General features: G+C 42.1%; 1 protein-coding gene across 1 annotated transcript in view; it reads right to left on the bottom strand.

Annotated features, from left to right (window-relative positions):
• Positions 1 to 26766, bottom strand: part of Pacrg (parkin coregulated) — a 420955-nt gene that overhangs the window by 322663 nt on the left and 71526 nt on the right. The gene's annotated exons all lie outside the window — the stretch shown is intronic.

The following is a 26766-nucleotide window of genomic DNA, read 5'->3' as shown; positions in this document are numbered from 1 at the left end:
ACACTGAACAAGGTGTCTGCAAACTCGACAGCTGGGACCGTTTCCTGGGTCTTTATTTCTGAAGGACTCCCAAGTCACAAAACTCAAGCTGAACGTACATGTTGTTTTCACTCAGTCCTGTGTAGGTTCGGAGAAGGTGACGTGTTTTTCATTCTCTAATTTCCTTAGGTTTAGAATCCAGGGCCAGAGACAGCATTCTCAGGACATTCAAGGCTGCGACATCAGCACAATTGCCCAGACACTTCAATTAACAGTGGATGTTTTGCAGTAACTTCTCACAAAGCATTGGGTTGCCAGATAATAACAAGAATATCTGTACATTCATCTTTAAAGACCCTTCTGTTGAGCTGCATAAAGACAGGTTGGGATGTGACGGCAGAAAAGAAATCGGGGGGGGGGGGCAAGTGACATGGCTGCATTCCTCCAGCAAACTGTGGACACCGAGCACATTTGAGGTTTCATTTGGTTTATCAAAGGGACCCTAAACTTAAAAAAAAAATAAAAGTGCAAACGGATCATCTGGAGAAATCAGAGTCGAAAGTGATTAATTAGACTGATTTTGTCTTGAACAGATTTACTAAGCATTTTTCAAATAGCCACAATGTTTGTAATTACCAGAATCACACCTCCATTGGCTGGCCTTAGTTACTTCATGCATGAACAGCAATCTGATTGAGCACTCTAGTTAGGGTTTCATTCTCCCGTTGTAATTAGCCATAATCATAGCCTTCCTGGGTGCATGAGAATGTGCAAGCAGCTATTCAGGGCCTAAGCCCATTTGAATATGAATCTTCTCAGTGCAGAGCAATAAAGCCGGAGAAACAAAACAGTTTCTCTAGGGGATCCTGTGAAGCCTCTCTTCGGATTCGGCCCCCTTCAAAAGGTTCCCTCTTGCAGCCTCTGGATTCTATTTGCTAAAACAAGGGTGGCTTAATGAAGACAATGGCCTATTATTCCTTAAGTGACACGGGAGGGCCCAAGTATTACAGGCTTAGTTCTTTCAGTCTTTGCCAAGGACACAAGGAACAAAAGAACAAGCAATTGTGTGTGGGGAAGAGAATTGGGCCTGGGCTTCACTTGGGGACCACTCGGAGTGAGAAGGGGCCATGCTATTCTTGTGCTCCAAGGAGGCTGGTGCTTGCCTGCTTTCTTCTCTTTCTTCCCCTCTTCACCCCGCCTGCCAGTGACTCAGGCGGTACAGAAAAAGGCTCCAAGCAGCAGGGATTGAAAACAAAGGCTTAGTGGAGGAGGGGTGACATTTCTGATCCTGTCCCAAGCACATTCATAGTGAGCCACCTACTGGCAACTCCTCTTCTCCTTCCTTCAGGCTCTGGTCCCCTCACCTCCTAAGGGAAGGCCTAGGTAAACAGGCTGGACTAGTTCCACAAGTCTTTTTAGCCAAAGGTGGAGAAATAAAATTCACAGGGCAAGCTTTGATTGCTGCACTTAGTCCCTGAGAGAAAACAGTTGGAGCTCAAGTAGAAGGATGGCAAAATGTCAGACGTGGAGTTGCTTAAAATACTGTGAACACTGCACAGAAAATTAAAAGATGACTCATACGACTAAAAGATATCGACTACCAGACTCACGAAGCTAAGCTACTGAGTCACTTAGATGAATTAAAGCACATCTGAATGGTCTTGCCCACAAAAAGCTCTCAGTTCTTCAACGCATTCATTTATGAAGTGATTTGATTGTTGATCTGTTTGAATTCTTTGTTCCCATTTTTACCATGGGAGGCTCAACGGTTGTGACGTGACCCTCGATGATTTTCTGACCACTCTACCCGTTTAGAATCTACATCGTTTTGCTAAAGTGAGTGCTCTAAGACCACGTAGTCAGGTGAAGGAATTTGCTACTGGAACCTCAGCTTTGTATGTGTGTATGTGTGCGTATGTGTATGAATGTTTGTGTATGTGTGTGTGTGTATGTGTGCATGTGTGTATATATGTGTATATGTATGTGTATGTGTGTATATGTGTATATATGTGTATATGTGTGCATGTATGTGTATGTGTGCATGTGTATGAATGTATGAATGTTTGTGTATGTGCGTATGTGTGCATGTGTGTATATATGTGCGTATGTATGTGTGTGTATGTGTGTCACACACATTCATAGTCACATTTTAAGAACTGAGTAAGACTGTGACCTTCCCAGTAGAGTATAGCATAAATGTGGGGGTTATTAGAAGTGGTGATACCCTGAGGAAAGGAGCCATGACAATTGGTAAAGGACCTGCTATTGATGGTGAATCATGTCTCCTACCAGGTATCCACTACGCACCTGGCAAGTGCTACAGAGCCAGGGTCACGTTTTCCTAAGAAGGGAGTCACTATGCTGATTTGCTGGGGTCACCTTGCCCGCAGGGCAGCAGTGGGCATCCCCATAGGAATCCTTCACCACAGACTGCATTCCCGTTGATGTGTGGACTTCTTTAGAATATGTTTGGATAGCCCCTGTTATAATTATACTGGCTTGCCTCCTCCTTTTCCCCTCTTTCTCTTTCCTTTCTCTCTCTCTCATAACCCCTACTTTTCCATACCCTCCCCAAACCTACTAAATAAAAGTCTCCATACCCAAGCTCTTTCCTCATCTGTCTGCCTCCTATCTGCTGAGACCTCTCCCACACATAGTGGGTCATGCTAGGGTCACCCCCACCGAAAATCTTTCAGTCTCTCTGTTGAGGCTTTTATTCTATTTGTAGGCTCTTTTATTGCTTAAACCTACTTCATCTATTCCATAGAATATACATGATTGCAAGAAAATTCATCATACTCAAGTCCCTTTGGAAAGCATAAGAGAGTCTCCATGACCACAGACATAAGCTCAAACTGAAGGACTGACAGGAGCCACAATTCCTAATCATTTCTTTTCTTTTTTTAAAAACTTATTTTTACTTATTTTGTTTATATGCATTGGTGTTTGGCCTGCACATATATCTGTATGAGTGTGTCAGATCTCCTGGAACTGGAGTTACAGACAGTTGTGAGCTGCCATGGGGAACTGGGCCTGGGTCCTCTGGAAAAGAAGCCAGTGCTCTTAACCATTGAGCCATTACTCAAGCCTCCAGTCCTAATAATTTCAAAACTGAGAACCACCATCACTTGGCATCTGGCTCTGTGGCTGCTGGGTGCCTTAACATACATTGGCTCTCCCAATACACCTTAATGGGTGTAGTTCCTGTGATGCTATTATCCCCATGGATATGGACAGTGCAAACTCCAGCACACTGGAGAAAATTAAAACAGTGAAAGATTCAACAACGGCCCAAGACATGGGACTAATTGGTATCACGTCTATAATTTAGTGGATGGGCTGTGGTCAACTCTCAAAAACCTGAGCAAGGAGCCATTAGCTCTTGAGAATGGACCTGCTCTGTTGGCTAAATACGAGGGGCTGAGAGTATTTTTTGATTCTATGTATGTGGAAGAGTCTGTTACTTAGATTGGATTTTCACAAATAAGAAAACACAAGCTTTTACATAAATCAATTCTGTATATACTAAATGCTCATTATGTGCAAGGTACTGTATAAAGCTAAGAAAGCAAAGATGAACCAAACAAAACTTTTTATATCAGAAAGGAAATAGTCCCTTATGTTAAAGAATTGGTAAAAACTATACAAAACAAACATAAGAAATAGTTTAAGGCATAAAGTATGTAGACAACCTTGGCTCGATTGAAATAAACACAGAGGGTCTCTACTCCTAATGTCTGACCCGTCCGTGCCTGTCGCCCCGGCAATGCATGTGTATCACTTGCTGAAAGCAGCAGATGCAGAGGTTGAAATCTTCTAACATGAATATCCACCATCAATGCTGTGCTCAACATTTACAAATATTAGTTGATAAACAGTACTGCATGTACTACACAGAGTCTGGGTCACCCGGAGCCGGTCATCTGCTCCCTTGTAACACTCCGATAAAGACTGCTGTGAGGCAGCCATTGCTTCCCCATGCACCTCCCTTGCTCCGTCACTGAGCAGGGGCTGCAGGGCCCGCTTCCTGTTTGCTCTGTACTTGGCTCTCTTTAGACTTTTGGATCAGGGTTTCCCTCACTTCAGTGACTACTGAGCATGCCCCCTGCACTTCCTTTCTCCATTTCAACCTGACACATCATTCACAAATTCCTTGTAGAAAAATATTTTGAAAAGACAAATCTGTCCAGGCCTTTGCCACTTGAAACCTTTCTGGTGTGCCTCGTAGCCCTCAGAGATGAGCCCACTCTATTCAGTCTAGACAGAAAGTACAGTATAGCCAGACTTTCTTACTTTTATCCACTCTAACACTCTCTGAAGTTTGAGTCACTGACCACAACTCGAGAATCTTCTCTTGCGTACTAGCATTGCCCCTTGATGCCTTGGAGCACACCTTGGCTCTATTAAGCAAACACAGGAGAAGGCATCCCCACGAATACTTTTTCTATTCTGCCTTTTTTGCCTTAAGTATCACATCTTTTCTTTTCTTTTCTTTTTAAATTTATTTTTATCTTACGGGCATTGTTGTTTTTACCTGCATGTATGTCTGCAGGCATAACAGAAGGTGTTAGATCTTGGAGTTTCAGACAGTTGTGAGCTGTCGGGTGGGTGCTGGGCTGGGAACTGAACCCAGGTAACTGTTCTCACTTCTAAATCTGAGCTTCCACCTTCATACTAAGGCCAGCTATGCACTCAGAAAAGAAATTTTTCTAGATATTGTTGGTAAGTACAAATAAACAAGGTATCCGACTCCCTACCACAAGTGAGTTTGACACTACAGGGTGTCACCCAGGTAAGTAGCCACGAGCTATAACTGTAAGTGGGGAATGGGAACTAACAAACACCACAAAGTGAGAAACGTTTTCATCACCAATCTCAACATCCTCAGTGTTCAGGAAGGGAGCTCTGCATTGGCAATTCCCAAGCCTCAGTACAAATGATGCATCGGATGGGTGGACAGGAACAGAGAGCTCCCCAGGAAGGAAGACCCAGGGCAAGAGGCCAGGACTAGTCTGAGACCCAAGTGAGGTGGGATGAAGGGTCTGGCCCAGGGCTGCTGTTCTTTGGAGATATAGTAGTCAGTGTTACTTCCATCCTGTGCTGATACCCACGGCAGCTCCTGGCTTCTGTGCTGCACTGCCCTCCCTTCATCTGGCCTACGTCCTCGCTCAGAGTCCCACAGATACCCCTGCACTCTTCACCATGGCTTCGGCTTTCCGGAAGGGGACAATGTTAAATGTGGCTACTCTGTTGGGATGCTCAGCAGTGATCAAAGCATGATATTTAGTAGAAGCCAGAACACGAAAACACTGGGTAATGTATGCTAACATGTAAACGAAAATGCAAAGACCGAGAGGAGCAAACTGGCAATTAAATTTAGCAGCTGGAGGCAAATGAGCACCTTTCTATTAAACTGTAAACATGTAATTCAAGGAAATCATTCAAATGAAGCTAAACAGATCATATAGGTTACCTCCTAATATTGAGAGAGAGATAGGGAGAGAGTGCCAGGAAGAGTCTACAGAGGTACAGAAATAATGAAATGCTTTGTTTTCTCTCTACCTTGATTCTCTGTGTTTAACTTTAATTCATTCTTAATCTACTTATATATATAATTTTAAAAATCCAACTTTCTTTTGTTTCTTCTCGAAATTTTAATCCTGCTTCCAGCTGCCTTTGTGGAACATCCACCCTTTCTTTTTCCTGTTGTATGGTGACTCCTTTCATTTAGACAAACGTAGTCGGGAATAGACCTGTCTGTGTAGACTGGTCCTGTAGACTGATCTGTGTAAACTGGTCTGTGTAGACTGGTCTGTGTAGACTGGTCCGTGTAGACGGGTCCATGTAGACTGATCTGTGTAGACTGATCTGTGTAGACTTGTCTGAGTAGACTCGTCATCTGTGTAGACTGGTCCGTGTAGACTGGTCTGTAGACTGGTCTGTGTAGACTGGTACGTGTAGACTGATCCTGTAGACTGATCTGTGTAAACTGGTCTGTGTAGACTGGTCTGTGTAGACTGGTCTGTGTAGACTAATCTGTGTAGATTGGTCCTGTAGACTGATCTGTGTAGACTGGTCCGTGTAGACTGGTCTGTGTAAACTGGTCTGTGTAAACTGGTCCATGTAGACTGGTCTGTAGATTGGTCCGTGTAGACTTGTCCATGTAGACTGGTCCATGCAGACTTTACTGGTGGTTCCTTACATTGCTCTGCTTCTATACTACTCTAACTTCACATGCTTTATCAAGCTTATCTTAGCCCAATAGAGTCAGCTCTTCTTACTGTCTTCCATGAAAATGCCATCTTATTTCCATGTTTGTTTGTTCTTCCAGATAATTTTTGGATCTTGTTCTCTGAATTTCAGCCAAAAATTACAAAACTATTATGTTGCTACTGCTTAAAAGTAATTGGTAAGTTAAGTCTCGAACCGTCACTCATCAATGTTTGGAAACAACTTTTCCCATTTGCTTTCTGTTGCTGTGATAAACACCATGAGCCAAAGCAACCTCTGGAGGGAAGGGTTTGTCTGGCTTACACTTCCAGGGAATAGTCCACTAATGAAACCAGGGCAGGAACTCAAAGTAGGGACCTGGAACAGGAGCCACAGGACTGCTGCTTCCTGGCTTGGTTTATGCTGGCTTTCTTATCTGGCTCAGACCCACCTGCCTAGGGATGGTTCTACCCACAGAGGTCTGGGTCATCCCACATAACTCATCAGTTAAGACAGTCTGTCATGGACATGACTATAGGCCAATGGCATCTAGGCAATTCCTCAACTGAAGCTCCCTATTCCCAGGTGACTTTGGTTGTGTCAGGTTGACAACAAGAACTAAGCAGCACCCACTTTTATGTCGCCGTCCCCTGGCCACTACCATTACATCACTTGCCAGCTCTGCCTCCTCTTTCTCCGTTTTTCCTTTCTAGACCTTGCTGGACAGACACTGCTTCAGAGTCCAACTCAGCGCACATGCAGTCCTTCATTTTAGCTGTACACTCGGGGTTGTTTAATTGATGCACAGTGGTTAGTGCCAAGACAGTCTTAGAGCACGGTGGTTAAAAAATACTTATTTCCACCCCTCAGTATCCATGCAGAATAATGTGCTCCAGGGTTTCCCTTCAGAGCCTTCTCCTTTCCACTCCTCCCCTATCATGTCCTCAGGACAAAATCGAATTTCCTGCATTTATATCCCTGAGTCAGACTCGCCATTCCTAGGCATCGTGTAAGCTTCCTTGTACATAAAGCGCAGGCTCTTCTGTCACTCCTCAGCCTGAGGCAGCTAGGATTGAAATGGAAAAGATGAACTGGAGGACAGAGAAATAGCTCCATTGCAGCTAAGGATGAGCCCTGAAGTATGAAGGCACCAAACTTATATGATTATTAGTTTTATACTTCAAAATAGGGAGATAGTCTAAAAGGAATTTGGAGCTTGTACCCCAGTGTTCTGGAATCCTTTGTTTAGGACAGTCTTAAAGCGATTTTGCAACACAAAGAAGCCTCAGACGATCACCCACACACGTGACAAAAAAACAAACAAAACAAAACAAAACAAAACAAACAAACAAAAAAAAAACAAGAAGGATGTGGCCCGAAGTAAAGGAGAGAGAAACATGAGACCAGAACTTTGTATCCTATCAAAGCTTTCCCCTCCACCATGGCTTTTATGGATACAAAACCATTCAGGGGCAGAAAGAGAGACAGATGGTCTAGACATGGTAGAAGCCCCAGAACCAAGGGTCTTCAGCCTGAATAACTAGAGGAAGGAAGGAGGATAGCGGGTATATCAGACACGCCCCCCAGGGGCGGGGCTTGTAAACCTGGAGATGAATACACAGGGATGCTGAAAGAGCACCAAGGAAGAGAACCACCTTAAAATCCCCATCTCTCATGCTAGCTCCAACAAAGGCAGAGCCAATGTGTGCAGCAAAGGCAAAGGCCAGGACAGCAAACATAAAAAGATTTATAAACCCAGGGGAAAAAGAAAAACACTTATTTTTTTTTTTTGCCATTTTCAATATTGTACAATGAGCATGCATAGCATCTGTTAAAGGAGAAATATACAAATCATGGTAGAGTCAAGCATCACTTCAAAACATGCAAAAATATGACCAGATTCAAGATTTAGGAGAGGAATATGTTCAACGGAGGATGAAACGAAAGACAGAAAGAGGAGAGGAGCCATGTTGTTTTTAACACTTTCTTCATATTCAAAAGAACAGTTTTACTGAGACTTTCACATAAGCAGCACAGCCCTTTCATTAGAATTGGCAGCAGAGGGGCTTGAAAGTTGAAGTGCTGCACTGAATTCTGCTTAATTGAATGAATCCAACGGAGGGAGCACAAGGCCCATACTAATTTTCCTTTCTGCAGCAGGCTCACAGAGGCGGCACAGGGACCACTGGAGGTCAGTGACACCCTCCAGTCAGACCTACCGTGCCCTGTGCAGAGCTGGAATGTCCCCAGCCTCTGGTTTGCTGGCAGGGTGCAAGATCAAACATACACTTTAACGGGTATTTGTCAGTAACTATATAAGTAGAGTTATTAATAAAATACACAGACTTCCTTGCCACTTGCAGATGTTTAAGCAGAAGCCATTCCGCTTGTTTGTGATTGGTCTATTTGATCACATTGGAGGATGTGCACCATAGAACGGCTTCTGGGTACGGGCTAATGATTCCAGATGGAGCCTCCTTCCATCCTCCTGCAGAGCTGGCAGAGAGAGCAGGCTGTGGCATCGTCAGCTTAGAAACAAGATTTGCTTTATAAACAATTAGGAAAAGATGACAAATGGCAGGCAGAATAAAACTTAGCATAAAGACACTTTGTCTAATGTTTTACCTGTATTTTGCACATTAAAACAGATGGGAATGACTGATGAAACAATGTTTTATTAAATAAGCCATTCTAAAGAATATTCATCATAGGGAGGAAAAAAGAAACTAGAATAATGAAAAAATGAAATAGTTTGGCGCTCATAATTTATTTCTAGCCTTTAATGTTGGAAGAAAATGGAAAAATGAGAACGTAACCAAGTAAATATCAGGCAAGTCCTTGAAACAAAGAGCTAAATAGTGTCAAGAAATATAGAATATAGTAAAGGCATAATCAAGAATGTGTGTTTAAATCACTTTTATACTCATTTTTAACTTAATATGTTAGAAAGAAAAGGGATTGAATATCAAGGCAACCAAGAAAACCTATGTTTCAATTTTTATTGTTAAGTAAATAAAAACTAAAATTTGAAGAAGTAACAAAGAGTTGAAGAAGTAACAAAGTGATACAAAGGTATTAGCAAGAAGGCCTGACTGGGGCCAGAGCCCAACCTTGCTAAAGACTAATGGGCCAAAGGTACGTTGGCAATGGCTGGCGGCAATGCCAAAGACCTGGAAGCCTACCTATCTACCTTCTCTAATTATTTTCTTAAATCAAATACAGCAAAAATGTGAGTGTTTTGCTAGTAGAAGTGTGAATCGAATAGAAATGTCATACATGTATACATACATATATACATATACACACATTAGTATAAGAGATACTAAATAATTGGGGCTCATATGTCCATATTAAATTGGCTAAAAATGATTTATATAATTAAAAGGTTTATAACCTATTAGGCTTGATTTTCTTAAGTAATCTGGCTTTAGATGAAGCTTAGAACTTTGTTTAAAGTTGATTTTAAATTTTCTAATTAAATTACATGTATTTTGTATTTTGTAATATAAGTAACATTTCATACTTTTTTAGTAGCTACTTAATATTTCAATTATAGGTAACACAGTTAATTTATTTTAAAAGGCCACATTAACAATTATATAGGTTTACAAAATCTCTCATGCTCTTTTCTTACAGAGAGACAACTCTGATGTCTGCCAGGTGTGTGACAAGGAACAGGGAGGAGGGCTGTCTCAGGGCTGCAGGCTTGGGTGGTGCAGAAACAAAGATTTTTGGAAACTTGTTGCACAGTGAGGTCACTGTCCTCAATACTACCAAACTATGCAAATTAAGACAGTCAAGTTGGTAAATCTTACATTGTATTTTTCTACAACTTTTAAAGAATGAAAACTAAGATTCTCTCCTATCAATATTTACATAAATGTTGTTCATAGAAATAAATGTATAATAAACAGAATCCCTCATTCCTAAAATCTATAAGTCAGTTAATAGATTGTATTCTAGACAAGCAGAGAAGAACTCTTCAGCAAAGCTGCACAACTACCACCAAGGAAGGAGAAAAGAAAGCGCCCTCTGCGGAGGGGCATCAAGTATGATGTCATTACTGTTACTACAAGTGTGAGTAGAGTCATTGAACAAAAACATTGTTTACTTTCCTCCTTTTGTGTGTGGGAGGGGTGTGTGTGCATGTGGATGTCAGAGGACAACTTTTCTGAGTTGGTCCCCTCCTTCCACCATGTGGGTCCCTGTAGACAGAGACTGCTCATTTGTTTCCCGGCCGCCCAGACCCAAATAATCACACAAAACTGTATTAATTAGAGAACTTTTAGGCTAGTAGCTTAGGCATATTCCTGGCTAACTCTTACATCTTTTTGGGTTGTTTTGTTTTGTTTTGTTTTTCGAGACAGGGTTTCTCTGTAGCTTTTTTAGTGCCTGTCCCGGAACTAGCTCTTGTAGACCAGGCTGGCCTCGAACTCACAGAGATCCGCCTGCCTCTTCCTCCCGAGTGCTGGGATTAAAGGCGTGTGCCACCACCGACCCACTAACTCTTACATCTTAAATTAACCCATTTCTATTAATCTGTGTAGCTTACGTCTACAGCTTATGAGACTGTAGCTTACCAGTAGGTTCTGGTATCTCTCTCCTTAGGGAGCAACATGGTAACTCTCTGACTCCGCATACTCTCTCTCTCTATCTCTTTTTGGATTTCCTACCTGGTTTACTCTGCTAAGACATTGTCTGAAACGGCTTTATTCATCAACCAATAAAAGCAATGCATATACAAAAGGACATCCCACATCAGGGGCCGGGATCAAACCTGGGTTATGAACTTGGTTCAAGCGCCTTTACCTGCTCAGCCATCTCACTGGCTGAGGAATAGCGTCTGAAGTGCTCAGGTGACTTTGTTTTCCCAGAATACTGAGGGGCCTGGGCAATGTGACAAGGATCAGTGCACTGAAAGCCTTTCTGATCCCGAGAAGGGAGCGAGAGGCCCGATGCACAGCCACCCTTTGGAGTCACAAGAAACTGAGCGTAGCTCTGCATCCACGCCTGACTGCATGATAAAGTTCTGCTGAATAAATTCAGTAAAACCAGGCCAGCAGCACAGTTTCTTTCAAATGTTGATTAAATGTTTATTTTATATATTATACAAAACTTTTTGAAATAGAGAAAGTGCTTGAAAAGCTATTAGAATTGCTAATCTTTGACTTGGCTGCGTAGAGATGAAGGCTACTGCCTGGCACAATGGTTTATTTGGAATCATCTCTATTTATTTTGGGGAAAAAAAGAAATAAATAAAAATAAAGCAAGTGAAAGGACCGCTTGTCTGTAGAAGCTAGAGGTTCAGTTCCTAAGAGGACAATGCTTTAAATATTAAAACTCTACCACAGACTGCACCACTGTCCCCACACACAACCCCCCACCCCGCTATGAAGAGAATTTATGCAGAGGCTTGTCCTTCACAGATGTTAATTATCGGAATAATGTGAGCTACATTGTGCCCGCTTTCTTGTACATTGCAAATCCCAGCAGAAACAAAGGATATAATAGATGCTGGGAAAGTTGCTTAGAATTTGCAAATGCTGTTACCAAAAGCTGACTGTCAAAACCACTTTACTACTAAACATGAGATTTAGGAACACCAGCACATGCAAACTGGAACAGAGACAGGGCGTTATATGATGCTGCAGTTATAAAGAATGATTAGCTAATGTTTATTATCCCAAATGTGGTCCTCTAAAAATCCCACCTTTTAACCAGGGAAGAAAAGAGATCCATCAAATTTTCTAAGGCCCAGAGATATCACTGCATGGCATTCTTAAGATGTCACTGCATTCAGAACCCCAGCACCAAGGGAACAGACTAGATCTATGTGTCCAACATCTAGTCAGCATTTGACATATAGTAAATCTTCAGTAAGTATTGTTTCACGAAAATTTAACTAAAAGGAAATCCATAAATATCAATTGGGCATTAGTCACTCTCCATGATGAAGGCCCACCTTAGGTAAGATAGGTCTGGAAGGTGCACTTTATAGAGTCCACTTCTCTCTGCCCGAGAGCCTCAGACCCAGCTACCATATACTACACCCCAGGCACTACTGCAGGAATTTAGCCTGATGGAACAGCAGCCATTGTGAGTGCTCGCAGCCATGACTACCCTGTCAGAAATTCCAGCATGGAGCAGCGAAGGCCCATTCCGGCCCTGCTCCTAGCAGAGGAGTGACTGGCAGCTGGAGTCACTTTTCCTAGGCGGCATAGCCATGGTAGGTGTCCCCAGGAGATGACCACACACCCAGGTGCATAGGGACAGCAGTGATTAGGCCAGGTGGGTTATTAAAGTGGGGAAAAGTAGATATGAAGTGAAGGAGGTGTGCGGGGATGTCCTGGGAGTTGGAAGGAGAGTGAGGGTAGCTATGACCAAGATACATGCATGAAATTGTCAAAGAATTTTTTAAAATGTTAAATCAGATTTAATCAGATTATACAAAGCCACTTTTATACTGACTGCTTTAGAAGTCCCCTGCTTATGACTCAATAGCGGAGATCCCTGGTCTGGTCACCAAGAGGACCACATTTCTGTTACTAAGTCCCTGACAAGTTCTATTCTGTGCAGTCTTGGGCCTGTGCATCTGTTTCTTTGGCTTCACAGCACCCGGCAGACCAGTTCTAACACACAGGACTGGGGATTTCCGAGACACCTAGCATTAAATTGCATTCTTAGGTTAAAGGAGCATGCAACACTTACTGTCGAAAAACAGCAAGCGGCCTTCTTGAGGTTAGCACAGAATAGATGTGCTTTGATGGCTAGCAGATGAAGGCAAAGTAAAGCAGATTAAAAGGCAGACAGAAGAGATTATTGGAAATAATGACGGTAACAAAAAGTGGTCAGTGGATGCTCATCGGATAAATGAGTAAAAGAATGAACTGAGGAGACTGAGGCTGACTGGGGGGAAGTGAGCAAGGTGATGAGGTCCTGCCGGTGCCGCTTCCAGCCTTTCCCACCAATTTCCTGAAACTGCACACAGCGGACCATGAGGACTACTGAGACCCCAAGAACAATGGCAATGGGTTTTTGATCCTACTGCACGTACTGGCTTTGGGGGAGCCTAGGCAGTTTGGATGCTCACCTTACTAGACCTGGATGGAGGTGGGTGGTCCTTGGACTTCCCAGAGGGCAGGGAACCCTGATTGCTCTTTGGGTTGACGAGGGAGGGGGACTTGATTGGTGGAGGGGCAGGGAAATGGGAGGCGGTGATGGGGAAGAGACAGAAATCTTTAATAAATAAATAAGTTAATTAATTAATTAAAAAACTGCCTCAGGGTCAGGGTCAGGGTTAGGGTTAGGACCAGGGTTATCAATTCTTTCATAAGAATTTCATAGGGTTAGGGGTTAGGGCTAGGACTAGAGCTAGGGTTAAGGTAGTGTTAGGGGTTAGTGTTAAGATTAGGGGTTAGGGCCAGCATTAGTATTGGTGGTTAGGGTTATGGTTAGGGTTAGTGTTTATGTTAGGGTTTTGATTAGGGGTTAGTGTTAAGATTAGGGGTTATGGTTAGCATTAGTATTGGAGGTTAGTGTTAGGGTACTCAGGTTTATGGTTAGGGATCAGAGCCCCCTTTTTTAACTATATACCTATAAACAAAACCTTTTTAAGATCTCTGTTCCATACCCTGCCTCCCCTTTTTCATCTGGATTTTCACTAATTGGTGGTTTTTAGAGACATAATGTGGTTGTTTGAATAAGAATGGCCTCATAGCCCCTATATTAGAATCCTTCATCATCAGTGAGTAGCTCTCATGCCACTGGGGGTAGGACCTGAGCTTTCACGTGTCCACACTAGGCCCATTGTTGCTCTCTCCACCTACAGATTAGGATGTAATCCCCAACCACTGCTCCAGCACCTGCCTGCGTGATACCATGCTCCTTGCCTTAGTGATAATGGATTCAGCCTCTGAAACTATGCAAGTCCCCGATTAAATGCTTTATTCATAAGAATTGCCTTGCTCATGGAATCTTTTCATGGCAATAGAACAGTGATTTAGATACATAGTAAATGCCTTTCTTACCCTGTTTTCCTAGTTCAGGTACAGAGAAAGGTAAAGAATAAGGACATTTATAGAGAATGACAGAAGAGCTTTGATTTGCCATGACACAGCCTTGAGGAGGAGACCAGGCCAAGGGGTACATTTCTGAGGATACAGGTCTTATCTTCAGTTCTAAACTCAAGGAAGGCAGCCTGACCGTCCAGTGGGTGAGTGGCTGGGGACATGCTGCTCTCGTGCAGTAAGAATCACGGTAGAAACAAGAATCTTTCCAGATGCTGGTGATGCCACCTGATTTTCAGCCTGCCTGCGTTCAAAAGTTTGCCTTGGGAACCCTAATGTACCGCATTTTAATTCCTAAATATCTGTCAAGTTGGGAGCGTAGGCCCCAGTCCCTCGCATCTATCCCAGGCCCCAGGCCTGGTCTGGACTCCAAATCCCAGCAGGCCAGATCCTGACCCCTCCCTGGGGTGGGGGTCAGGACCATTCCCCAGGGTATTTAAGTGATCCCCCAAAAGAGGAACATGTGATCTCCCTTTCTTCCTCCTGGGGGTCGCGTTCCCGCGGCTTCCCGGTTCTCTCTCTGGGGCCATCCGAGAGCGCAGATCTCCCATTAAACCTGGATATTTCTTAATTTGGCTTGTTTTGATTTGGATTGATTGGGAATTTTTGCATCGTCAGGGAGCTAATATTAAGAAATATCCCTAACAATACCCACTTCTGCTCAACCCCTGCTTTGACTGCACATAGCTTATGCCTATCTCATGAATTTCAAACCTCAAACTGTGTCTCTGTTATTGCGTGGTAGAGAACAGGAGGGGTGCACGGAGGTCGGCGAGAGGAACAGCGTCGAGCGATAGTCAATCAGTCACCAGCAGGTGTTAACAGCATTCTGGAAGAAGATCACTGCGGTTCTCGGGACTCTGAGAATTTCCAGGATCCCACAGACATTCAGATCCACGTATGCTCAAGTTCTTTCTATGAAGCAGTGTTGCACTCGTGTGCAACCTTTACACATCTTGTTGCGCACACTTGTAACCATCTACTGACCACTTACAGAAACGCTGTGGTAGGTGTCACACCTCTGGAGTTCTGACAGTACAAAGAGTCTGTGCATTCAGTACAGAAGTGATCTTTGATCTGTATATTTTTTGATGCATGGTTGGCTATATCTGTGACTGCCAAAGCCATGGACAGATGGTCAACTGTACCCCTTTCTTTAGCTAGAGCCCCTTTTTTGCTGACCATTTCTCTACTGTGCTGATGTGCGAAGTTCTCTAACTAAATATGGATGAAAATCAAGTGCGACAGAACCAGAGGTCGAAAACCAAGGCTTATGCAATGATAGGTGCGCCAGGGCCCAGTTAAAAAAGGTGACCACTGAAAAACATTGGATGCCGAACAAGCTCTGGTTCAAAGCTTGGGTTTGTACTCAGTATCTGTAGGGATTTGGGGGTTTCTCGAGCAGGTGGGAGGTTCTCCTGTGGGAGCTGTCCTTCCCACAGTTAGAGGAAGGGAACGCTCTGATTTCTGTGATAAGGCCACACCTTGCTTGGTCCATTCTGCTACCATTAGAGACTCTTGCTGTGGCCAATGCCATTTCTCCACAACTGCTCGCTTCTCACCAATCCTACAGCATAGCAACGCAGGGCAAAACATTTCTCCAGGTCTTCATGTCCTCATGAAGTAAATCTGCATGCTTTTCTCTTGTCAAGCTGTCTTTTGTGTTAGGAGTCTTCTCCTGAAGCCAGGAGTGTGGAAAAAGGTGTCTCTCTACAGTGACAATTCCTGTTGCCTGAATTTGGACTCGGGTATACATTCTTTCAAACAAGCCAAGTCATATATTTAAATACCCTTTAAATACTCCGTTACTCTTGCAATAAAAAAAGAAATTCTGATGTATTTGTACTTCACCTGCTATAAACCTCTCACTAGGTTCACATTAAGGAGTTGGTGAATATTTTGTAATATTAATTTTGGGAAGAAAAATAAATGACAAAGCATGTACTACAGTTAATTACACAAAATTTAAATTTCTAATATAACACCTGCATATCTAGTTGGTTTTCAAACATCCCCTTCCTTCTTAATTTATAAGGCAGACAGTAGGGCAGGTAGCTAGGTTTACAGTTCCCAAAACACGCGAAATCTTGCATGATTTAAAATTAGTTCTCACTTCATTCTTCACATGATTAATCATCTACCCTCACGGAGGCTGGCATCACCAGTGACTTCTGCTGCACCCAACGAACTGCAGCCACCAAAGGACGCAATGGAGGGAGGGAACAGCCCAAGAGCACGCCTGCACACAGCTCTTGTCTTCACCTTCTCTAGCTTCATCCTATGCGCCGCATCACATAGATGCACAGTGGATGTCTGTGTGTTTCTACAAAGAACAGAACTTTGTTTCGCAAACTCTTTCTCCAAAAGCACGTGAGTGCCTCCCTGCAGGCCAGGCTGAGCCTGGGTTGGCACTCAATCTTGTGCAAGTTCCCTGAAAATGGGACACAGTGCTTCTGCAACTAAAGGTGTCTGCTTCTTGCATCTGCTTATTAGCAAGGGCTACATTTTCAAGAGAAGAGGAAGAGGAAGAGCTTGGTTATTTAGGCTTTCTTTTATTTAAAATGAAAAGTACTGTTCACAGAGGAAATACATATTTGCATATGCTTATAAAATATTTACATGGAAATATACAAAACAGTCATTTGTGATCCCTTAATTAGTCTTCGCGTGGAATAAGAACTTAATGGAAATAGAATTTGTTAATTCATTAGTGTTGGGCTATAACTCTGGCGTCGTTTCTCAGTAATTAATAGGACCTGAAAAGAACATTGTTTGGTTTTTATTGCATTTTCCCCTTTAACACTTTATTCTACATGATCGTAGTACATTTTAAGAAGTGAAAAGTATCAAGTTAAGACTCATTGTATTAAAATAATTTAGAGGATAGTAATCAATGACCTTTCCCAGCCGCGTGTCATATTGCCTCGGGCCACACCGTGAGGCTCCACTGCATCCACTGTGATTATCTCCTCGTCCCTCAGCATATCACCAGTTCCTGGCCTCTGTATTTATGACTTGCCTGCTGAATTTATCCTCCTACCCTGGAAGTGCTGTAGAGATGTGTGTGCCCTGCTCAGTGCTGGAGTGTAGGCCCCACAGCAGTGCTGGGCGCTCAGCAAGCACTCGGGGGAAGCTACTGAATGGATGGGTGCTATGTGTTCAGTTGTGTTAGAATCAATTGGATGCACACAGGCAAAATCAGCTCATCAGCAAGAATACAGCTTCAATATGATAAGCGACTAGAATTTATAGACGTGAGTTCTGTTTGTCGGCATAAGTGTGGTGAGCGGCTAACAGCTCTGTGTAACTCCAGTGCCAGAGGATCTGAAACCCTCTTCTGGCCTCTGTGGGCACTGCATTCATTTGGTGCACAGACATGCATGCAGACAAGAAGGTCATACATATAAAATAAAAATACATTTAGAAACCTTTTTCTGATAGGTGGGCAGCTGCCTGTTGTATGGGATAAGCAGAGGAAAGGTGGAAATAATGGTGTGCTTGCGAAAGGACCAGTGTGAGCTGATGTGGAATTCCCCTCTGCATGCTGTGAATATGTTTTATCACCATCAGTTAATAAAGAAGCTATTTTTTTCTTATTGCAGGGCAGAATCGAGATAGGCAGGGAAAACTAAACAGAATGCAGGGAGAAAAAAGGTAGAGTCAGGGATATGCCATGTAGCTATAGAAAGAGAAAGACATTGGAACCTTACCGGTAAGCCACAGCCTCGTGGTGATACATAGGTTAATAGAAATGGGTTAATTTGGGATGTAAGAGCTATCTAGGAATGCACCTAAGCCATTGGTCAAACTGTGTTGTAATTTTGTGTGATTGTTTGGGACTGGGTGGCTGGGAAACATACGAGCAATCTCAGTCTACAGTGAGCAACATTATCAGGCAAGGAACAAGATGTATGTTTGAAATCTACACCCAAAATAACTGCTGCTGTATAAAGGACAATAAAGGAGGTATAGTTGTTTTGAGAACCCAGATAGTACTGCTACACATTAATAACATGCAGCATTTCTCACCACAGAGGTTTCCTAGATTTCAGCTGTATTAATTACTCGGGGTGTGAACAAATACTCAGCAATGGCGACTTAAGGGAGAAAGTGTTTACTTGGGGGTCTCCATCTGTGAGGACACAGGCATGGCAGCAGGCAGCTCCAGCGTGAAGGGAAAATATTTCATATAGACTGGGGAGTATGGACATAACAAGGCTGGTGACTCAAGGTTTTCTCCTTTTTCTCTTTTTTTTTTTCAGCCATGGGTTGGTGTTCTTTACATTCAAGGTGTGTCTTCCCCAAACGGGCATTCCATCACTGCACCCACTGTTTCCCAGTCCTTTCCTAGTGACAGAGAGGTCCCGTAGAGATACCTCCACAGAGGGCATGTTCATCCAGTTACAGAGCTTGTTAGCTCCATGAAGTAATCTAAATTTTAATATTATTAACAGGTCAAAACATTGCTCCAAATGTTGTAAGCAGCCCGGGCCGTTCCTTCCATTTCCCCAATGTGGACAGACCACAGTCATCCAGATCCACACTTCTTCACAAAATGAACCATCTGCTAAATTGCGGCTTGAGATTTGAAGCTGGTCTCAATTGTTAGTTTATTAAATGCAATAAGTTACAATAATGAAGTGTTAAAATTACAACCCACATGGGCAGGAGAAGCTAGTGATTCCCAAATAGAATTATAAAAATCTTAACTCTTATGTTTTTTGACTTGTGGTTTTAATATCTGCAGTCTAGTCACTGGCATGTCTCATAATACATTTACAAAATATAAAGAAAAATGAACACAAATGAACAATCCCTTTGTGTATACATGAACACTTTTTCATTACCCAAGTGACTCTTCAAAACGGTGTTAATATATCTGAAGTAGTTCTTTCAGGGAATGGAGATGTTTAAAAAGCTAAATTCTCCCCAATCTAATGTTATACTTTCTTTTTGAAAAATGCTTCACAATGTTTTTAAAAAGTCATACAGCTTTTTGTAAATGAGGTGCTGTTAAAAGATGCTTCCAATGGATGGGTAGAGTCTGTTGAGAAATTCACAGTTCTCGGGAGAGAAGTAAGAGGACAAAGATCTCCTTCGGAGAGTGCTGACCACCTTGATTTGATGATAAATTTTATAATGACAATTGAAATCCTAACTTAAGCACAAAAGTAGGAACAAGATACATAACACACACACACACACACACACATTGCATTTGTATGAAAACAACAGGTTGCAAAGACCACGTTCTTCATGTCTTGATCTTACGATTTTTATGAAGAAAAAATAACTTGTCTTAATTTATACATGTGTGTATAATCACACACATAGACATACTATATGTATTATCTTACTGCCTTTAACAAAGCAATTCCGTGTGAGATAGAGTGTCTTATTTTATTATACTGGCTTTATACCAGAAAAGCCCTACAGTTGGCCTCACAGTAGGAAATGATTATAGTTTAGCACAGTCCTCTCTCTGTAGCTCTGAGAAGATACTAATGTATCTAAAAATATTATAGAATTAATAAAAAGTTCTCTGGTTCATATGATTAAAATTTATCAATATCAGATGAGCAATTTAAAAATCATACACATCCCTTCTCCAAAGTAAGAACACAAGTTCCCAGACAGCAAGTAAAGAAGTAATTCAGATCTGGAGTAGCCGCCATAGCATGGAGACAGAATAGAGAGGACAGGCCCCTTAAGATGTGCTGCAGAGACACACTGGAAAACATACCTCAGGCAGGTCCTCATTCCAAGTCTGAGATATTCAGAAGAAAAGAGAAGTTTAAATTTGCATCACAGTAGCTAAAATTTAATATGTAAATTTGAAAGAAACTTAAAAGGAGCAGATTCAAACCAAGTAACCCATCGATGACAATAAGAAAAGCCATTATGTAAAAAGCAGATGTGAAAATAAACACAGTTATGTTCTTTAAAGAAACAAGAATAAATTAAAGGAAGGATATTTGTCAGAACTAAACAGGAGAAGATTTCAGACGATGAAGTAAATAAGAGGAAATAGAGTTTGTGTTATAAAAGATAAAGGGAACTAGAACAGGAGGGTTAACCAGGGAGAGGCTGGAGATGAAGAAGGGAATATGGGGAGGGACAGCTAACACCGAAGGCCCCTGAAAAACCACATAGAAGCCCACTACTGTAGAAGCTTCCTAGATACATGCATATATGAAAGGAATTTAAATGGAGTAACCATATAACAGGGGAGATAATGTCTCTGTTAGAAATTTTATGGCACCAAGTAAAACCTCCAGGGCCAAGAGAGGTTACGTCTTGTGGAGTTGTCCAAAGGGGTCCAACAGACCTCCCCAAATATCACGGTAGCCAAGACTATTGGCTATTCTTCATAACCTAACAGTAAGGTCTTCACTGCAGAAGACATACTTATTTATGTTACTGACCATGAAGAAATTGAGAAGCTTCACCCCTACTGACTAGAGTTTATGGTTCTGGAAGGTACCTTATGTGCTACCAGAGGAGAAAAGCAACCATCAAAATCACTTAGCTACAAATCCTGCATCCTACAGCAGTGCCTCACCTGGAAGATATATTGGTGCAATAGTGGAACAAATGCTATGAATGTAATGATCACTTTTTGATTGTATTTACAGTCTAATCAATGAGATCGAACCATACCTGACATTGCTAGCATGGCCAAGAACCTGAGACCACATAGGTCGTGCGTCTATGGGAAAACTCAAAACTATTATTCTGCTAAAGGACATTGATGTGGGGTTCCCCTCTGGATGCTGTGAATATGATTTATCACCATTTGTTAATAAAGAAGCTACTTTGGCCTATGGCAGGGCAGAGTATAGCAAGGTGGGAAATCCAAGCAGAGATAGAGGAGGAAAGAAGGCAAAGTCAGGCAAATGCCATGTAGCTGCAAAGGAGAAAGACACCAGAACCTTGCAGGTAAATCACAGCCTCTTAGTGAAACACAGATTAATAGAAATGGGTTAATTTAAGATATAAGAGCTAACTAGGAATATTTTTGAGTTGTTGGCCAAACAGTGTTGTAATTGATACTGTTTTTATGTGATTATTTGGGTGGGTGGCTAGAAAATGAAAAAGCAGTCCTCAGTTATAGAACATAGCAATGAAATAATATCTAATGACATATTGCTGTAGCCACAGATCTATTCTTTGCTCAGCCTTCAGCAGAGAAGTGGATTCTTGCAGTAGGTGGTATTTAACATAGAAATCCACAACTGAACAACATGCAGAGAGTAAGAGACTTTGAGATGCCCAGACCTATATGGGATGTCTTCATCAAACCTCTTTCCCCTAGTCTTAGGGATCTATGCAGAAGAGGAGGCAGAGAGATTGTCAGAGCGAGAGGCAGTGGTGACTCCAAGTCTTCTAGACTCACCAGGGCCGACGAGCATATAAACTCACAGAGGCTTTGACTACACAGGCAAGACCTGCACAAGTTCCTCTTCCAGGCAGGTTTCAGTTGCCAATAGCTTCTTGGAAAGATGTGGAACCTGCTGGGAAAAGGAAAAATCTCTTTTCTCCAATGGAGAGTCACTGGGTTTATCAACCACATTCCAAAGAAAGCCCATGGCTAGGGATAAAACAAGATGGACTCCAGATTGTTTGTACGTTTGGGTTTTGCACTTTTTCTGTATTTTTCTATCTTATTAGGTGGGTGGGAAGGAGCTGGAGGAAAGGAAGGCATTTGATAGAAATTTATTTATGTAAAATATTTTAACTAAGAAAGTAAATAAGTAAATGCGAATAAGGGATTGGGGAGAGCAGGAGAGGACCCTGAATTAAAGCTGTGCAGAGAGATGGGCGCTAGAGTGAGAAGGGACCAGCTGACTTTAACAGGGACTCGAGAAACCTTCCAGAAGGAGCCACACCTAGGTAAACATGTAAGCAATAGGAATCATTTCAGAATACTGAGCTGAATGCCGGAGTTAGTAATGCCCATTGATATTTGGGATTCCCACCATATATGGATCTAGAGATGTGTAGATTGACCTTTGGAAAGTCGTTTTAAATGCAAAATTTACTAAACATATATAACAATAAAATGAAGTAGGAGAAAAGCAAACTGCCACAATTAAACAATTTTCAAAGTGGTAAAATCATTATAGTCTTTCAGTGTGAAAAGCTTACCTATAGACATTATTTGTGCTATGTCATTAAAACAACATTTTCATTACATACAGGATTAAGAATGTGTGAGCTATGCAAAAGAAATCAATGCAAGACTTGATATGAAATGAACTCTACGGCATTTAGTTTCTACTTCTCCTTTGCTTCGGTGCCCAACTCACCCGGGTTACAGGGCACTGTGTCACTTTCATTGTGAGACTCAATTACTCTTAGGTCACTATTGGCTAAGTGCTGATGACATCGCGTAGCTTCGCTGTAATGGGACACATTCCAGTAACACAAAAAGTAAAGTAGATTTGGTGATTGTAGTGACACTCTCCACAGAACACAAAATGATTGTGAAAAATCCCACAATCTATTATTGTAAAAAATGCAAATGAAATTTAGAAAACATGGTTAAGAGAAAAGGAATTTCTACAGATCAGAAGGCCGGAAGAACCAGCTCGAAACCACACAGTTTACAGGCAACTTGTAATTTTGACATTTGAAGCACCCATTCCAGAGTAGGCATACGGCTTCTTCATTGTTCCCCTATCTTCTGTGTCTATCTTTAAGTCAGACGCAAAAGATCTGACATAAAACTTGGGGCTGGATGGGTAAGGAGCAGCTGTCACGGGCCGGTGAGGATGCATTAATTGATATTTATGGTGAAATACCGTAGCCTTGCTTCCAACTCCTCCCCATCAGGGTCGCTCTTCTTATTCCCACCCAGTCAGCTCTTATCCAGACCACAGACAAACACAGAACAGGATGTACGGACAGAGACTCCTGGTAGCAGATGGCATTTCTGTCCTATAAATAGCATGTCTCATGAGCAAGATGCCAGGGGTAAGGACAGAGGAGGACAAAGCTGCAGATCTGCACTTCAGAGACTGCAGGCGACTGTGCGCCCCCTCCAGTGCAGTGTCAAGAGGCAGGGCAGATCCTGTCGGGCCAGCAGAGCAGGACTGGATGGCATGCTCACTCTAGACACCGCGGCATCGTTAGCTGCTTTGCAGTTTGTCTGAGAATACTGAAGTTAATCTTGGGAAGTAATAGCAGATCGATACTAAGGAAAATACGAAAGCATAAGAAAACACCAGCAGAAGTCTAATAAGTGGATGAAGAGAAGAAAATATCTATGAGACAGCCAGCAGCGATGGACAGGCTGAACCAGTGCAGTCTACACACATTTGCTCCTAGAACAAAACAGAAAGGGTGTGGCCAAAACAAAAGACGAACTATTTCAAATAAACAGGCAACAAATTTGCAATATTAGTGCAGGGACAAAAGATGTTCAGGTGGGCAAACGACATACACACGAAGCAGAAAGAGCAGGTTTTCACGAATGGATGGAGAGTCCAACTGCTTTCAATATTTCAACATTTCTAACATTTATATTCATATTTTATTATACAGTAATTTTGTATTCTGCAGATACAAGGAGGGAAGCCATTTTAATTTTAAAAAGTAATGTACACTCTGGAAAATTATACATTAAGAACATGAGAATGTTTACATATATTAAGTAATAGCATTTTTTAATGAAATTGCTTAAAGATAGGCCTATCAGAGAGGGGTGTGTCTAAAAAAGAACCTAAGATTGGGAATTTATAGTTTAGAAAATGTGGGTTTTCATTTATTCAGCCTGAAGCCCAATTTTGGAAGTTGTATAGGGTTATTCGTTGGGAAGGAGATGTCTTACACTAGGGGCTGAAGATTAATTAACGTTTAATGATTTTTGTATAGTTGTACATTTTTTCTAATAGCAAAAGTGCTTCATTTATAATGAACTTGGAAAGCATCCTCAGCACACATGTGTACACACACACACACACACACAATATTTTCACATCGTTGGGCATCACACCATGAGAATTATTATGGGGAAAGCCATACACGGTGCTAAAAGTGAAATACACATGGAAACATGTTGGCACATGTATTTTCCAAGGGCATTACAATGAAATTACACGCTAAAAGATGGTTGTTAGCCACACACAGGGCCACGGGTCCATAACTCCACTACTGGGAATGATGAGGCAGAGGGACTCTGAGTCCTAGGTCAGTCTGGACCGTATGACAAAACCTTGTCTCAAAATTTAAAAACAATCAGAAAATGAGCTTGAATACCATTAATTTATCTAGGTGATAGCCTTATAAACAAATTCACATCTAGATTATTGTAGCAATCTCCTATACTACATATGTAAATAGTGTTATGTTTGATTTATGACATATTTTAGAGAATATAATAAACATTACAGTTCTATTTTAAAATTTATTAATTTGCCCTTTCCTTGTTAAATTGTATAAAACTGTTAAAATTCCCAGAATGCTGTGCCCCTATCATTATAGTTTCTTAGTCTAGCCTTTCAGTGCTCCTTAAAGTTCCACATGAAGCTTTATCTCTTGGATGTAAAAGAAAATCTGCTAAAGGAAAAAGACCTAGGGGAACAGTGGGGTGACTGCTATTCTCTGCCTACAGTTGTTACTTTCCAGGTCTCCCACTGTAACACGGGCCACTTTCAGAGCAGACAATCAGCAGTCTGGAGAACTGAGCATGGACAGATTCTAAACACTAAAGGCCATGACAAGAATTGCCTGTGCTGTGATTTCAGTTACGTGAAAGGCGAGGTGAGCCTGAAATGCCTCCAGGGATGCTAACCCCTGTCTTCTGTAGGAGCCATGATGTCACTTACTTCTTCCACTCCTCAGTGTTTTCATATTTTATAAGGTAGATATGTATAGATAGGTTTCATACTAAGAGCAAAATTTTACAAGCAGTAACAATTCCCAGGTATATTTCAGGAATATGAGTTCAACTGAGTAGTCTACTAACAATGATTTTCTCATTAAACTTACAAGGCCAGTATTGCATTTTTGATAAAGGCAAAATATATTTTCCTAAAGTTATTGCTTCAAAAATGGAGTAAGATTAGCATAATTATTTATTAACATTACTATTAGATTTTTGCGGGAAAGCAAAGGAGAAACAATACAAATACCACTACTAAAATCACACTTTGTCTCTGGAGTTACGGACCACTCTAAATAAAGACGAGATACCGTGACATACTTTTTCACGATCAAACTGCCAATCTCATCCCATTTGGAGCATGTATAACAGCTTTGGGTCTGCACAAGGTTCATAAGGTGAGGGCGAGTGATGAGAGGGAACGCAGACAGGGAGTTATTCCTGAAGTCACAGGCTGGTCCAGAACCAGAGATTCACCTTCCGAGGAAGACACGGCAAATCTAGCAAAGATCTCTCTGTCTCCAACAGAATTTCCTGACAGCACACACTTCCGTTGAAGGATTCAAGAGCCCCCTACTACAAGGTGGCAAGGGTCACCGCTAGGAGGGTGGTAGCAATTTCATTTCTTCTGGGATATTAAGTGACAGATAACACACTATTCTGGCAAAAAGCCCCCTCTCCCCCGGCCCCCAAGTCACCAACCAAGGCCTCTCTTAGCTCTCGGCAGCCAGAGAAGCAGGATGATTTGTTTTCTTCTGGCTGTCTGACTACAAAGATCTGCAGCTCACAACACTACCTGCTTCCCCTGGGGCCCAGGGAAAGTGAACTGTCCTTAGCCGATGCCGCCACTGAATGGCTCAGGCTTCCCTTTCCATCTACAGGCTTCCCAGAGTTATAAATCAGTTGACTTTCTAGCTCGACGAGATGGCATATGCCCTAGTTTGAGGAACAGATGGAGGCTTGGGGGAAAATTGTTTCTGCAGGCTTGCTACAAGCAGCTCTGCTCCGTAAAAGGGAGCCATTCACACTGATCCTAACATAAACTATGTTGGCAGCAGGAAGCCCTGGCCCATTCAGCAGAACACCTTTTACCCACCTTCAGAGGTCACCCAGCCCGTCCAGATCCAGGTCATTTCTGATACGCGGCTGTATTTCTAAACTGTGCACATTGCAGGAAGAGTGATTTACATCAAACACGGGTGGGATTGGGCACGGAAAAATCAAACCACCAGCACAGCACCGTAAAACAACAGCCAGAGGCCTACACTCCAGGATTTCTGCAGTGACCCTGGCTATTAATTAGTCATAGAAATTAACAATAGAATGTGCCATCTCTTTTCTAAGGAAGTGGGGTGAGCTGTCACTTGTCACTTGTCTTGTGGCATTTCCCTTAAAAATTCTACTAAGTCCTGTTCTCTACTGAAGGTTTTGCATTTCTCAGAAGCAACAGAGGCCGGGACAGTTTCAGAACATCCGTCCTTCTTCACGGAAATCCAATTATTCAGCTCAAATACATTTGCCTACATGAGCTCAGAAATCAATATCAGCTTTACCTTAAGGGCAACAAGCGGAACATTAATTTTTTGAATCCTTAAAAAATTGGAACATTTAAGAAACTGAAGGCAC

Source organism: Alexandromys fortis, unplaced genomic scaffold (assembly GCF_014885135.2).
Source record: "Alexandromys fortis isolate MF-2015 unplaced genomic scaffold, M_Fortis_MF-2015_v1.1 scaffold_23, whole genome shotgun sequence".
In the NCBI taxonomy this organism is placed as follows: Eukaryota; Metazoa; Chordata; class Mammalia; order Rodentia; family Cricetidae; genus Alexandromys; species Alexandromys fortis.
Note: the sequence above shows the minus strand (reverse complement) of the source record. Positions and strands in the feature narration are given on the sequence as shown.